The following is a 17,640-nucleotide window of genomic DNA, read 5'->3' as shown; positions in this document are numbered from 1 at the left end:
GGGGTTTCACCATGTTGACCAGGATGGTCTCGATCTCTTGACCTCGTGATCCACCCGCCTCGGCCTCCCAAAGTGCTGGGATTACAGGCGTGAGCCATCGCGCCCGGCCTGAAAGTGTTTTAAAATAAGAAAAATTGTGGGCTAAGGAGGAGCTCTTTACCTGGTGGTTAAACGTTTCTTTCCTGGTGACAGCACAGTGTCCTTTTAGTGACTGGTGGCTCAGACTGTCCATTAAGCTTAGCTGGTGGCCTATAGGAGCAACAGGATTGCCCCAATGTCCAGAAAGCACTCAATGCCCTGAAAAACCTAGCTGTGGTGTCTCCGATTTGCATTTCTTTGTGGTTCAAATGAAGGTGGCAATGCTTGTTTATTTCTTTTAGCTCTGAGATACCATTGGTACCTTACTCCGTTAGAAATAACCATGAAATTTTCTTATTTTAATTTACGTCATTCATTTAACTTCTGTTTGTTTTACTTTTCACTATTACATTTCCAGATATCTGCAAATATTGGTTTATTTAATTAATTTTTAAGTAAACTATTTCTGTAATATTTCACTTATAAAGCATAGCACAATGGAGAGTACTTACTCATCAAAGAAGCCAGAAAATATATTAACTTTGGATATTTGGCATTAAAATGTTAAGTACCTTCTTTATTGAAAGAATAAAGCTAGAAAGCTTGTCTTTCAGATGATAATTTCTTAAAATAGTGGATTTTTAAAGGTGATATTAAACTGAAGAAGGTGAGACAGGGGTATATGCATAGCTATAGTGTCAAATATTGAAGACAAGGAAAGAAAGATTGTGCCATGAGGCTTACGTATGTCGATGTCACAGACGTGAAAGCGTGAGTAGCCTAAGAACCCCTCACTTGATGAAGCCCAAGCTATGTGGAAAATCCCTGGAGGAAGAGACAACATATATACAGAGAGGCAGGGAGATGAAAAGAGAACCTCATGTAAGTGACTTAGTTCTGACGTAGTTACCCAGCAATGGGCAACAAAGGCGCTTGACCAAGGTCATAGCCAGCAAGTGTTGGCATTGAAATTCAACTCAGCTGACCACTATAAATGAAAGTAAATAATTCTAGCATATGCTAGTTATACAAAGGATTATAATTTTATATATTTTTAGTAAATGTAATTCAATTAGGTCTAGCTACTAATTATTAATTTTAAATTTAATATACTTTTATATCATAGACATATAAATTCTTATCCACTTTCCTGGAAAATAAATCATTTTTATAAATTGATAAATCATTTTTTCTTTAAAAATATATCAACATACATCCATTTGGAATTAACCCACTCAAAATCACACTATTATTTAATTTATTTGACCCCCAAATATTTAAAATAGGTTACAGAAATATATATAATGTTAAAAGGTTAAAGAATGTAGATGATATCTGAATGAAGGACAACAAAGAAAACGGGGAAGCTAGTAAAACAAAATTCAATGCCATACGGACATTTTCAGTTGTTAAACATGAGATACACTGGGACTGGGCGGGAAGGGGAGATGGAATTTGTATATACCATGATAGAGCTCTGGGTTACTTAGTTCTTTCAAAATTTAATAGTTAATATTTGTGCAGTTAACATATGTAAATTTTATATAAAATAACTGTGATTATAATGAAAATTATAAAAATAGGAAGTAGTTATATGAACAAAAACTGCAAATTAAAGATAGTTGTTCAAGTTTAATGACAGATACATAAAAGTACAAATAACTGTTCTGTTTACGTTGAATATACTTGAAGTTTTTCATAAGAAAATGTTAAATAAAAATAGAGATCAAAAATTTAATTCTAAAAATTCTATTCCGTTAAACCAGACTTAATATTACTATTTATAATCTTATTAGGATATACCAGATAATCAGAAGAGGTGCATGGTTTTTTGATTTTGATGACTGAAAGAAATTGCTGTGCTGGGATCTCATAAAAAAGAATGTGGTATGATGTATTTGACCACATTTTCAGTACATGAAATAGTACATCTTTAATAGATGAGTCATCTTCCTTTGTAGTCAAACTCGTGGCATAAATGCAAAAGCAGTTCTGAAGGTAAAAGAACAATTAAATGACATTGACAAGTGTTTCTCTCCAGTTGTTGAGCTTCAGAAATTCCTCTAATTTTTAAAAATTAATTTGCAAGTTCCAGGACCTTATTATAAATAACAAATTATTCTCAATACCTTTCTACTTTGTTAAAGCAAAATTGAGCACTGATTTAGACACACAAATAGGTTTCAAATTTTTTAGGTAGTCATTGAGTTTTCTAGTAAGAACTGAGACTTAAAATGCAGCAGTTTGGGACCGGCATGGAGGCGCACGCCTGTAATTCCAGCACTTCGGGGGGCCAAGGCAGGTGGATCAAGACGTCAGGAGATCGAGATCATCCTAGTTAACATGGTGAAACTCGATCTGTACTAAAAGTACCAAAAATTAGCCAGTCGTAGTGGCACGTGCCTGTAGTCCCAGCTACTCAGGAGGCTGAAGCAGGAGAATCCCTTGAACATGGTGAGGAGGAGGTTGCAGTGGGCCAAGATTGAGCCACTGTACTCCAGCCTGGGTGACAGAGTGAGACTCAGTCTAAAAAACAATGCAGCGGTTTGCACATTTGAAGTAGCCAGGTAAGCTTCTACTATGCATCTGCTTTGTGTTCCTGACTTCAAACACCACAGACTTATAATATATCATGTCAAAGCATCTGTCTTTTTTTTTTTTTTTTTTTTTTTTTTTTTTTTTTTTTTTTTTTTTTTTTTTTTTTTTTTTTTTTTTTGAGTTGGAGTCTTGCTCTGTTAACAGGCTGGAGTGCAGTGGCGTGATCTCAGCTCACTGCAACCTCCGCCTCCTGGGTTCAAGTGATTCTCTTGCCTCAGCCTCCCGAGTAGCTGGGACTACAGGCACATGCCACCACACCCAGCTAATTTTTGTATTTTTAGTAGAGACGGAGTTTCATCATATTGGCCAGGCTGGATTTGAACACCTGACCTCAAGTGATTTGCCTGCCTGGGTCTCTCAAAGTGCTGGGATTACAGGTGTGAGCCATCACGTCGGGCTGCATCTTTCTTAATATTCCAAATGACATAATTAAGCAAACTAAGTTGATTAACCAAATCACATGCCACCACACCTTCAGAGAAAGGTAGCTTTAAACTTTTATGCCAAAAATGAATCTATTTGAGTGTAGTCCAGGCGACGTGGCGATGATGGCTGAAGGCACAACAAACCCTAGGTGAATACTGAAGCTTTTTTCTACTTAATTTGGAAATATTCGTATACCAATTATTTCAGTAGCATTCATCTATGTTTTACTTTCCAATTTGAAAACTTGATCAAATTTCTGAGGTGCATGGTTGTGAGTGGATTATGGCAGTGGGTGCTTCAGTACTACAGGACTGCAATTGTTCTAATCAGTGTAAGAGATTAACGTTAACTCTTCCAACATACCTGTCAACTTACTCAGGTGTGAAGAAATTATAATTACCCATTAGAAAGACCTAACTTTAAATCCTTTTGATATTTTCAGAACAAGACCCTCCTCCATCATATACTTTAATTGCTTGAAATTCTCATCAGTCTGTCAAATATGTGCTCTGTGGTAAACACTGTCATGTTTAATTTGTTTTTTCTTTTTTACTCTTTTTTCTACACTTAGAAATGGATGGCATAAAAATTAGGAAAACTTGTTTTTACAATCTAAACCATACCTTTAGTCTATTAATTCCTCTGGGTTATTCTGTTGGAATAATTTATTAAACTTCATTCTTATATGGCGATCTTTTGTTCTATTATATTTATTCATTAGCAGAGCTTTCCTCATTTCATTGTTCTTGAGTGAAATTAGATGTTAAAATGACTTTAGGCGATCGGTTTTACATTTTTAACTGTAATTTCTGTATTAAAGCATTCGATAATTAGTTTTAAAAGAGATCCTTATATCATTGATGGAAAGGGACTGTGTGTTAAATTTTAACATCACAGTAAAATTGATTAAATCAGAAATTATGAGACATTATGTATAACAGTTTTAGCCTTCTCTGACCCCCAAAGGTCCTATAGTGGACAAGCCATCTGCTCTCTACTTCAAAAGGTACTGGCTGTGCTTTAATTATCAATATTACATAGGATGAATTCCAGGGAGTTCACACCTGTGGTACAAAGCTTTTCCAGAAATGTTCACATTTTTCAGAAACTATACCAAGTCCTTGTCAGACTGATGAGGATTCAAGTTTGGCTTTTTATGATATTCTCTCACTGCTAACATTTTGGTATAAAGAATAAAGCATCAGTATATTAAGTGCTAAAGGTCTACTCAAGAGCTAGAATGGTGGAGAAACACAGAGACCCATTAAGAAACAAAACAGCCTCTGACTATAGACTTAGTCTGTGCCATTACAATGCTAAGCATATGCATACTGGGCCTACTCAATATTGTTTGTTCACCAAAAACACCTTATTTAGTTTGATCTTAACTTATAACTTGCCATGCTTCACAAGTGAAGTTTCTTTCTTTAATGAGTGCATACTTTTATGTCTAGCATTCATGGATACCTTTAGCCTTACCTACCAATTTTCCATCCTTGCCTGGGATTTTCCTAATTGATATTTATTTTGATATAAGACATGAAATATTTGCTAAAATCAATTCTGTTATCCTTGACTTGCACAGTAAACTAGCACAGTATTGCTGTAGTAAGAATTAATCCATGAGAGTATTGTCTCTTGGTACAGTGTTGAGTACAGGCAATTTATCAGAGTGGATGGAACAGAGGTTCAGTACTCCATTGGTACCTTGAGAACCAGGATGGATTGATTAGAGTCAAGTCCTCTGGGCAGCCAGGCGATTCTTACACTCAGGCAGAAGAGGAACAATAGAAGAGATGGCTCCACGATGGGAAAGAAAGAAGTATTAGAAACCCATTACACCTTTAGTCCAGCAGTATTATTTCACAACTACATGCAAATAAAAATGCCAGAATGATTTATGATTTTTTTTTTTTTTTCTTTTTTTTTTTTTTTTTTTTTTTGAGAGAGCCTGGCTCTGTCGCGCAGGCTGGAGTGCAGTGGCATGATCTCAACTCACTGCAACGTATGCCTCCTGGATTCAAGTGACTGCCCTTCCTCAGCCTCCAGAGTAGCTGAATTTATGATCATTTCTCCCCCTGCTCTAAAGCAGAAATATTTCTGGATTTCTTAGGAAGCAATTCACTGGTTTATGGATTAACTAATCTTTTTGTTTTTCTTTAATCTCTTTCCACTTCTTGTTATTTCTCTTTAGGCTAGAAAAAGGGTGAGAAGGGCATATTAAAAAGTTCCCTCAGGCAGGTCTAGAAAAGGCTGAATTAAATTGTGAGACTTTTCTGTTATATCTCATTGACTGTAAATGAAATTACACTAATAATAATTGAATCTGATATCTGGAAAAGTGTAATGTGGTAAGGTAGTCTAACCTCCCACCCAATAACATTTTGTTTCAAATCTTCAAATGTTTTTTAAAGAAGCTATTGGATCTAATATTTGCCAAAGCAGTAAATCATTTACTACAATAATAACCACCATAATAATAATAGTATTCATAATAATAAAATAATACTACTGCTATTTAATGAGTATTGATTGTATACTAGGCACTGCATTTAGTAATGAACATAATTGTTATGAGGCAGATAATACTACTATTCCCCATTATGTACCTCTATTCAATGAAATATTTTCTCTTTTATGCAAAGTTACAATGAAGAATCTTATCATCTATACAAAATGGCAAAATGCCTAGAATAACTTCACCCCGGTTGTCATTCTACATGTAGCTACACTGTACTCCTTCTTTCAATGACATCATTTGGTGATAATTTTTAAAAACAAGAGTAATTTCCCCCAAATTTTCTTTTTCTCCTACAATCATCCCTGTTTCTTCTGTCCATTATATTTTTCTCCACCTATGCATTGTCTTTAGGACTTCAATATCCCTTTTATACCATGCTTCCCGCAACGGAACATAACATTACAAATATAATCATGCAATTGTATTTAATTTTCACTCTACTGTTGAAAACCAGCTTTTATACAATTGAACAGTGTTCCACATACTGTGTTCAGATGCTGTTTGAAGTTTGGGAACACGTTCTAAGACCTAAAAATCTTTGGTTGACTTATGGACATTTTAATTAATAAATAACATTTTCTTTGTCACTAAGTGAAACTATGCACCTAGTTAGAAAAATTAATATCCAATTAGTAGTATAAAAGGCCAAATAATATATCTAATAGGAGATAAGGGTGAAGAATATACCAGCTTCTCTGTACTGATTTTGCCATCTATGTGAATATAAATTTGTTTCAACATTAAAAGTTAAAAAGAAAATTCCCAGTGTTAGTAAGCATGTTAGATATAAGCAAATAGTCTCTTGCAAACTACCAGTACAAGTAAGTCCAGTTGCTACAATAGGTTAGAGCTAAATTTAGGCATAAGCATTTAAGGCCTTAAAAATGTATATACTATGATCATAAATTCCACAGAGAAGTTGATCCTGAAGAACTGACAGTAAATGTGCTACCTATTTATCTACATATATTAGTCTATTGTTATTTATAGTGTCAAATTATTAGAAATTGCCAACTTTAGGGAAATAAATGAATAATTATAACTACGAAACAATACATTATTTTACATAATGTTATAAAAACATGTGGAAAGTACACTTTATTTTAAAATTTTGAAACACATGCCTGAAACATTTAACACATTATTTAAATATTTATAAGATAATTTCAAGCACCACTATGATCACTTTACAAATAGTAATATGTTTATCCCCCTTATAGCTCCCTGGAGGGAGTATAATTAAAACCTTCATTTTAGTGATGACAAAAATGAGGCACAGAGAGGTTAAACAAGTTGTTAAAGGTCACACGACTTCAGTGGCAGGATTTGACCCAGGCTTTCTGGCTTCAGAGCCTACACTCCTAGCAATCACATTTACTTTGTTTACCAAAAATCAAGTGAAAAAAATAAGAATTTGTACGCTATGACTATATGATCTGGCAAAGAAAACAGGGCTGCAAATATTTTTAATCAATGTCAGCACTAACACTTTTAGTATGAAAAGCAGAAGCAAATAAGCCCTTACTACCCTCACTATCACTTCAGAGGATTTTACAAATTGCATATGGGGCGGAAATTTAAAAAAAGGGGGGGAAAAGAAAATCCGTTGGTGATATTATTTGCAATTAAAGCAAAGAATAGTAGGCATATAGAGACTAATGTTACTTCTTACAAAACATGTTATTATAATTCTAATTGTTATTTGCATATAACAAAAAATTAGGGTTGAATGCTTAAAGATAGGCTCAGTAGTTTAACAAAAACAAAACTACAACGGTGGGAGAGTCATTAACTTTTCATATTGAATGGAAGGAAAGCACAATAGAGAAAATCTGCCCCGTAGGACAGAGAAGAAAACATATTTAAGTAATCTTATTAGGCCCTTTGTTCAATTTAAAGAATTAGTTCACTAAAGTGTGCTGTGTGACTTATTATGTTATAAATTTTGTTTCTTCTCAGTACAGACTAAGATATTTCAAAGCACAAAAGCTAAGTGAACAGATATTTTTGCACATAATAAAGTTGCTTTGTGTATATATAACATTATTTTTAATCTTATGGTTTGCTTTTAATACAAAGCAGGATAAAAAGGAAACAAACAATTTTTATTTCGTATTACTTTTGAGGTAAAAATAAGACCAATTCTGCAAAGCATGTATCAGCAATGTACCAGTAATTTTTAACTTCTGAATACATTCATAGTCACAGTATCTCTCAATACATGCTAGAAATCCAATGGGCCAATAGAAAATAGTCATTATCTTAAGAGATATTCTTCACCAACCCTTGTACAAATCCCCAGTTATGTTCATGTATATACTCTGGCATTCCTCAGACCTCACCAGTTTTGTGGGCCAAAGCAACGTCACTATTCACTATTATGTTTTCCCCAAGACTGCAGGATTAACAGCCTCCACCTCTTTGGGGATCTCCAGGGAAAGATGGCACCTCAGCAATGGTCAGAGTCTCTGCCTGGCCTTTTCCTCTCTCCTACTCTAGCTGCTTCTTTATAGATTGATATCTTTCTGCTTATTTCAGGTCACTCTTCCTGCCTTTTGCTGAGCAGTCTGTACTGGGAATGAGGGAATGTATTCTCTTTCTGGGTCCACAAGGGGGCGTAGTTTTAAGGGCAAGAACTTCCCAGCACCGTCCCTCCCTCCCATCTCTCTCCATCCCGGAGATCTGAGAGATTTAACGATCTCTGTTTTAAATAAATTATTGCCTTATGAGTAAACTTTGTCTCTCAACCTATATATAATATAATATACATAGTAATATAATACATTTATGATTAATTTCTACCACAGTTCTATTCTAGACCAAAGAGATACTCAGGGTTAGAAGGCTGCTTGAAGTAATGTGAAGCTGCTGAATTATTATTATTATTTACTTATTATTATTATTTTTTGAGACACAGTCGCTCTGTCACCCAGGCTGGAGTGCAGTGGGGCAATTACGGCTCACTGCAACTTCCATCTCCCAGATTCATGCAATTCTCCTCCCTCAGCCTCCCAAGTGGCTGGGATTACAGGCACAAGCCACCACACCTAGCTAATTTTTGTATTTTTTTTTTTTTTTACTAGAGATAGGGTTTCACCATGTTGGACAGGCTGGTCTCTAACTCCTGACCTCAAGTGATCCACCGTCTTGGCCTTCCAGAGTGCGGGGATTACAGGCATGACACAGCTGGCTCAGCCTGAAGCTACTGAAGTATATTTGTTAAAGTGTTGCTATATGTTCTGCATGATCTTTATTATTGTGGAGCAATCATAAATAGGCCAGTCCTGAAACCTTAGGAGATTCTTTAGGTTGAGAGACAAAGTTTACTCATAAGGTAATAATTTATTTTAATAGTTCTAAATATAAATAAGTATCAGAATTACCGGGAGTAGCTTCTTGAAAATACAAATGTTTGGTCTGTGTTAAGATATTTCCTGGGGTAGACTTAAGCAGGGATATGTATTTACAAGCAACTCACGGGAGACTCTCAACTATAACCTAAGGGCTGAATTGTGTGCTATGTACAATGTCTAACTCAATAAAGTTTTAATTTACTCTTGAATACAGTAAAACTCCATCATAATACAGTAAATGTGGTCCAAAAATTCAACCACTTATTAAGAGATTAGTGAAATGACTGGCAGAGACTGGCCTATATAGCTGGCCTGCTGAAATTTTTGAGCTCCACCCAAGATTCATTCTAATCCTGGCTAGTCTAGTGTCTCTTGTGTTCCCTGCCATAATTGGGAGGAGGATGTGTATCCTGGGCTAGATGGGAGTTCCTGGACAATAGCAGATATTCAGAACTCACCAGGATGGTGAGAACTCACAATTCACATCTCATCCAGGAAGATTGGAACTGAAAGAATTTGAGTAAAGCTGCCAATCCAACATCTCAAGACATAGTTACCTACCCTGTCCCAATCTGCCTCATCTTTCCCTCTTTATTTATAAAAGATAAGGAGTTTAGCCTTCCCCTGTTTGAGAGAGTGGGTTGAGAGGCATTTAGGTACAAATTAGCTAAGGCCTAATACCTAAACTAACAGTTACATGAAAATTCACAATATCACAGGTTATAAAGAATGCTTGTCTTGAATTATTTCAATAATCAATTATCCCATATTTATAACATACAAATAAACATATTTAAGGAGTTTGATTTTTTAAAAAATCTCCCAAATAATTTCAACACAGACATCATTATTTGTAATGTAATATCTCTAAATGCTCCTAATAAATGAATGGACTCTTAAAGTACATATTTTCTTTAAAAGCCATGAGAATCTAAAAGGCAGAAAGCTCAGGTATAGCGGCTAGAATCACTCATAGATTTTTTTCATTTGTTTGAGTTTATTAAATAAAAAATATATCTATTGTTCCATCACACAAATTCAAACCACTCTTTAGGATGAGTGATTAATAAAAGCTTTACCTAAATCCATAAAGGAAAATTGGAGTCAAATCCTAATCCAAACATAAACCCTGTTTGCAAATTAGAACCCAAATCCTAATCCTTCTGAGGCTTGTCCATCTCTACTGAAAATGGCATTGTTGTTCTGGTTTAAAATCTAGCCTTCATAACACCTTTTAAAAGCGACTGCTATTTCTTTGTTTCATGAAATACAAAGGCTTTTAAGTGACTTCCTTCTCAAAAATGTGCTCATAAATAAAGCTGAATATTCAGCTTACCTAAAAATGAGGAGAAATGTGCTTTAAAAGAAAACCATTAAACAGATACCATAGATAAAATATTTTTTGTTCAATATGACTCAGTTTTCAGGTATAATTTTGATAGATGAACTGAAAGTAACATGAGCCAAAATTATTTATACCAATAATCTCTCTAAATTGTTAGTAATTCCTAAGATGTATCAGTTAAGATTAGATTTAGCTAACATAACAGTGACTTAAACAAGAGAGATATTTGTTTTCCTTTAGTTTTCAATAATTCCGAAGATAGGGAATCCAGAACTGGTGGAATGATTCCATAAAAGATTCATGAATCCAGGAAACTTCCAGCTCATTGTTCCACCATCTCTATATGTGACCTCTATTCTTGGGTTCAAACTGCCCATTGAAATCCAATCTCTGAACCACATTCCAGGTCAGACGAAGAAACAGATTGGAGGAGAAAAGAGTATGCCTTTTTCTCACTTAATAAAGTAAGTACTTCATAGAACAACCACTTAACAGCTCAGTCTTTCCATTTACATTACCCAGTTGTATGGTTACAACAAATAATGAAGAAAGCTGGAGAATGAAGTTAGAAAGCCATGTGACTAGATAATTATTATGTTTTAGTTAAGTTACAAGAGGAATATAGATGTTAATAGTAACCTGAAGCTGCTGCCAGTTAAGTGCAGGGCAATAGTGTTTAGAACAAAAAAAAATCTTGTATGTGCAATTAAGACCATGATATTTATTGTGCATGTACCATACTTCTTAGTCCTGAACTAAGATAGATTTCAAATGGCCTTGACTTCTTGCCCTCCCAGACATGACACATGTCTACTTCTATTTAAATATCTAGATAGAATGTGACTTCTGGGAGAGAATTCTGGGCAGATGACAGAATAGAAAGCATCAGGAAACTGTCTCTCTACCTAGCAAAAAATGCACTGGCAGAATCTGTCTGATGTAATTATTTGAGAACTCTGGAGTCTATTGAAAGCTTGCAACTTTGAGAAAAAGGCTAGGAAGGTAAATTGTGGTAAATTTCAGGCAACTTTAGCTCTTAGTCAGTAGAAATTACCTGTCTCCTACACCAGCCCTGTGGTGGGCAGCTGTGAATTTGTTCCTGAAACAGCTTATACACAACCGGTGTACACAACCAGAATGAGTAAAAAGGACCTTGTCCTCCAATTATTGGGGATCTATATTCTGATTGTTAATTGCTATTTCTAATCACAGAAATCCACAAAGAGACAGACTTCCATTAATGTTGTACTTTCGGTCATTTTTGTGAGACATCCCTGATCCCTGGCAGTTGAAATGACCTCGAGGCTTTAGGGTCAGCATTGTCCTCCTCGCCTCATTTTCCCCACTTTCGTGAGCCAGACATAAAAAGACTAGAACATTTAAAAACAACTGCATACACAGAAAAAATTAGAACATGACCACACATGCCCAGGGAAAGAGTGAAAATCTTGAGACAAACTTATGTTTATACTGCAGGCTGAAACGCAGCATAAAGACAACATATAACATTAAGAAAAAATGCAAAATCCAACAAATTCTTGGGAAGGGGGAGAATCTGCTTTCCAGTTACCACATTTGATTGAAATGTCCAGCTTTCAAAAAAAAATTACAATTCATAAAAAGAAATAGGGGACAATGACCATTTGAAGGAAAAAGTCAACCGATATTGTTCCTGAAAAAGATGTGATGGCTGATCTACTACACAAAATCTTTAGAACAACTGTCAAAGAGGCTTAAAAAATATGTGGTGAAAAAAAACAGAAATGTGGTGAAAGTCAAGAAAATGATGAATGGACAAAATGAACATATCAATAAAGGAAAAAACTAAAAAGAAACCAAAAAAAATTTCTGGTGCTGAAATATACAATGACTTAAAATAAAAAGTTCACTAGAGGAGTTCAAAGGCATTTGAGCAGGCCAAAAAAAAAAAAAAATCAGCAGACTTAAAGACAGGACAATATAAATTATTGAGTCTTCCAAAGAAAGAAAAAATGAGTCTTCCAAAGAGAAAAAAAATGATTGAAAATTTGAATAGAGACTAAAGTTACTGTGAGACACCATCAAGCAGACCAATGTATGTACTGTGGGAGTCCCAGAAGATAAATGGAGAGAGAAAGGGGAAGAGAGAATATTTGAAGAGATAATTGCTGAAATCTCCCCAAATTTGAAGAAAGACATGAGCATACATACCCAAGATGCTAAACAGAAACTGAGTTAGAAGAGTTCAAATAGATCCACACTGAGATACAATATAATCAGACTTTTAAAAGTCAGAGAATGTTGAAAGCAGCAAGAGAGAAACTTGTTATATATAAGAGATCTTTAATAAAATTATAGGCATCCCAGTAGGATAATTTTTTCAACAAATACTACTGTGAAAGCTGGTATCTGCATGCAAAATAATACATTTGAATCCTTACCTAACAGATATATAAAAACTATCTCACAGTGGATCAAATAGCTAGCTGTACAACCTAAAACTATAGAACTCATAGAAGAAAATGTAGGGCAAATCTTTACGACATTTTATTTGGCAATAATTTCTTGATTATGACACAGAAGACATAGGTAGCAAAAAAACAGATAAATTTACACTTCAAGAAAAATTTCTAAAATTATGCATCAAAAGACAATAAGCTCCAACAGAGTAAAAAGACAATTGTGAGATTGGAAAAGTATTTCAAAATTATATATCTGACAAGGGATTGATCTCTATAATACCTAGAAAACTACTAACATTCAATAACAACAACAACAAAAAAAGTATGATTCAAAAATGGTCAAAAGACTTGAATAAACTTTTCTTTAAGGAAGACATATAACTGGACAATAAGCACATAAAAAGATATTCAGCATCACTAATATATTAGGGAAATGTAAATCAAAACAAAGTGAGATATCACCTCACACACATTAGGATGTTTATTCTTAAAAAAATCAGAAAATAAGTGTGTGTGAGGATGTATAATTCTTTTGCACTCTTGATGGGAATGTAAAATGGTACAGCTACTGTAGAAAACATTATGATGGTTTTTTAAAAATAATAAATAGAATTATCATGTGATCCAGCAATTTTACTTCTGGGTATGTATACAAAAGATTTGAAAGCAGGATCTCAAAAGATATTTGTGCACCCATATTCACAGCACAATAGCTGAAACCTGCAAGCAACTCAAGAGAAGAATGGCAGAAGAATGGCTAAGCAAGATGAGATATATACACACAATGGACTATTTCTCAGCCTTAAAAGTAAAGGAAATTCTGACATACGCCATAAGTTGAATGAAACTTGAGGACCATGCTAAGTGAAATAAGAGTAATCAAAAGTATAGGAACAGAAAGTAGAATAGTGGTTCATGGGACTTGGGGAAGGAAATAATAGGGAATTATGCCTTAATGTGTATAGAATTTCAGTTTTGCAAGAATAAAAGATTTCTGATGATGGAGAATGGTAATGGTTGTATGGTATTATGCATATGTCACACCACTGACCTATACTCATAAAATAGTTAATATGGTATAATTCTTATTACATGTATTTTTTACCTCATTTAATTGAGGAAAAAAAATGTTATTTCTTCAGAAAGCTCTCCTTTACCACCAGCCTCCAGTCTAGCATGAAGAGCACTCTCCTCTGTACTCCAATGTCACATTCCATAGTTGCTGAATGTAGAATGAGATGCCAATGTGACTTCAAGTTGCTGCTCAAAACAAGCTCTGGGTGGTTATAGTTTGTCAGCTCTTAATGTAATTCTTAACAAGATAACTTGTAAAGTTAAATTCCTGCCTCTGCTTAGCCAAAACATAGGAGTCACAGCATATCTGTTGTCCTCAATTGGAGGATGTCCCCAGCTGGAAGCTATGAATCTCAAATGAGGGTACAAACAGCTTTGTCTAAGACAGACGTCAGTACCCAACTAAATAGTGTGTTTCTTATTGGAACCCTTGTTTTAAAAAAAAATTCTCTAAACTCATATTTTAAATTCGCATTTACTTAACCTCAGATGATTGTTTCTTATCCTTCCAAACTTTATACTGTTTCTTTTGCTGGATTCTAAACCATTTACGTATTTCACCCTTTAAAAACTAAGGACCTGACTTTCATCCACTATTTCCTCAGATATCTGACATCTTCTAGAATCGGAATCAGGCAATTTTCTTAATGAAATTGATTGCTATTTTAAATTTTGCTGGAAAACATATGAATAGGAAGTGTCCTGGGAAAATGGCGATAAGCAAACACCCTGAAAAAATGGAGAACCTAGAATCCTATAATTTAGGAGATACTTGTGGCTATTCTTCCACTGGGCAGTGTTCTGGGAATAAATTGTAGTAGGAGAGCCTAATAGCCATAGCAAAGAGAGTTAATATTAAAAAAGCTCTAAAAGTCGGGACAAAATAAATACTATAAAGGCATTCTGTGACACAGGCATGCACTGTTTAAGACTCTAATAGCTCCCCAGACCATGTTGTTGTAAGCATGATAAAATAGGGTGAGGGTTTTTGCTTCTGTTTTTAGTTTTTTATTTGTTTTCCTTCTCGTGCAAAGGCATGGAGTAGATTACATTAGACAGCTAAAGTCTTAAACATGACCAGTTCCAAGAAATAAGCTGCACATTGCGGCTGTAGTTTTAGAATCAAAGGAAAGCCTTTATGTATGTTTAATACAGTGAGGGAGAAATAAGCAGGTATTGTCATTTCAGCTGCATCAGATGTATTCTCCTGACCCTTATGTTACCAATTTTATGTAATTTGTGACCAAAATAATTTGTGAAAAAAAAGTTGTAAGCAAATTTGATAAATCTGATGTATTTTTTAGAGGCATTTTCTTTTGGAAAATAACCATTTTATTATCACTCTCTATGTCTATGCTCTCAATGACCCCTACAAACATGGAATGTAGAAACACACTCTAAAAACCTAGCATTTTAGAATTTAAAATGTTGCATTTTTAAAAAATTTAAAGAAAAGGCTTTGGTGCTAACATGTACAGCTTTTACCATTATCCCAGAAAAGTTCCCAAGGTTTCCAAACTGCCTGAAGTTTCATTAATCTAGACTAGGCTAAATTAAACATAAGATAGTTCAGCTGTGTTTGTTTTTAATTTGCAAAGGAATTTAGTGTTCCCGAAAGTGAGGGAATAGCAAGTGAGGCTTCAATCAATCAGGAATATTTTGGGCATCTCTGCCAGTAGCATTAATGGAAAAGATTTGCTGTTATAACCCAGAATGTCTTTGGCAGGCCCTGAAACAAGAAAAAAATAAATTTATAAGAGAATATGAAGCCTAAAAACTGATCAGGGAAAGTGTCAGTGAAACTAACATATGGAATTTTAGCTAAAATGCAGGGGTTCTAGGGTTAAAAAAGACTTACATGAGAGTGTGAGAAGTTTGTAAAGAAAGGCTGTTTAAAAATTAATCTACAATTGTATTCATTTAGGCACACCATTTAAAATTTCAAGTCCTACTACAAAATCCTAAGAACACATTTCTATTCTCCCTGACCCATCATGCTTCTCAGTGAGCCATTTCAGCTTGTTTAATGTTTTCTTCTGTTATTTAGTTCCCTATTTCTAAATACTAAACTTGCACTGCTCTCTTAATTCATAAGTGCTTGACGTTAGCCAACAATAAGCTGTTATGGGAGGAAAGAATTTCCTTCACCACCTTTTTCCCTCCTAGGGAGTGTTATAACATAGATTTCATTAAATAAATACTCAGTGCTTATCATGATTTTGTAAATGTGGTTCACTGCTGAGCCATATAATATGGTATGATTCTTTTCCTTACATGTTATTTTATTTATTTTTTTTTTTTGAGACGGAGTTTCACTCATGTTACCCAGGCTGGAGTTCAATGGCGCAATCTCTGCTCACCGCAACCTCCCCCTCCCGGATTCAGGCAATTCTCCTGCCTCAGCCTCCTGAGTAGCTGGGATTACAGGCACGCACCACCAATGCCCAGCGAATTTTTTGTATTTTTCGTAGAGATGGGGTTTCACCATGTTGACCAGGATGGTCTCGATCTCTTGACCTCGTGATCCACCCGCCTCAGCCTCCCAAAGTGCTGGGATTACAGGCGTGAGCCACCGCGCCCGGCCATATGTTATTATTTTCTTGCAGGAATCATGCATTTTAAAAAATTCATTTAGTTTTTACTTACAGTAAAGTTTTCATAACACTCAGACTCATGGATTTAACTCTTCTCAATGATATTTTCCAGTACATGAAATAATTTATCCATTCCATTTCTTTTTCTAACAGTTTCTTTCCTGTAAACCTCTGACCCACTCATCAATTTACAATGTTTTCTGTAGGCTGCTGGCATAGCTATTCTCCTGGGTTGTCTTTTATTACTCTTTTTTGTTGGAGCTCTTGATTCTGGTCTCCCAATATCTTCTTTTTTCATTTACTTTCTTATTTTCAAGGAGCATGTCCTCCAGGAGCTTCTTGAAAAAGAATGCATGGGTGGTTAAAAAAACAGCAAAACAACAACAATGTGACAGTTCCGAAGTCTGAAAAATATCCTTGTTGTCCCTCATGCATAAGGGTTAGCTTGTCTGCATAAAGGATTCTAAGTTAAAAACATTTTCCTCTTACACATATGCAGGCATTTATTTTTTTTCTCTAATGTCTCATGGTTTCGATAATACCTGACATCATTCTAATTCCTGAAATTTGGCATACAAACTTTCCCCACCCTGCCTCCAAAGCTTTTATGATAATCATAATGATAAATTCTTGATTTGTTACCCTAAGATACTACTGCGAGAACTTTGTGTGAATTTTAATAATTTCATCTTCAAAATGGCCTTAGAAGAGAGATGGTATCAATATCATACCCATTTTACAGATAGGAGGTAGAACACCAACATGTCTAGTTAATGGTCCAAATTTCTGCAACTGACAAGTGGTAAAAAGGAGTACTGAACCCAGGCAATCTGACATTAGAGTCCATATGCATAGCCACTATACCATCCGTGAAAGAGTATACTATACTCTCTTTCACAAGAGTTCCGGGTACTTGTCAGACTTTCAATTTGGGTACATCTCTCAGTAATGTGAAATTTTGTGGTGTGATTATTTTTCTTTATTCTATTAATGGAATGGGGAAACTCTTGATTAAACTTATTTATTTATTTATTTATTTATTTATTTATTTATTTTTGAGATAGAATCTCTCTGTCCCCCAGGCTCCTCTGCCTCCCAGGTTCACACAATTCCCATGCCTCAGCCTTCTGAGTAGCTGAGATTACAAGCATGTGCCACCATGTTGAGCTAATTTTGTTGTACTTTTACTAGAGATAGGGTTTCACCATGC

Source organism: Cebus imitator, unplaced genomic scaffold (assembly GCF_001604975.1).
Source record: "Cebus imitator isolate Cc_AM_T3 unplaced genomic scaffold, Cebus_imitator-1.0 Scaffold293, whole genome shotgun sequence".
Lineage (NCBI taxonomy): Eukaryota > Metazoa > Chordata > Mammalia > Primates > Cebidae > Cebus > Cebus imitator.
This window is presented reverse-complemented; position numbering follows the sequence as displayed.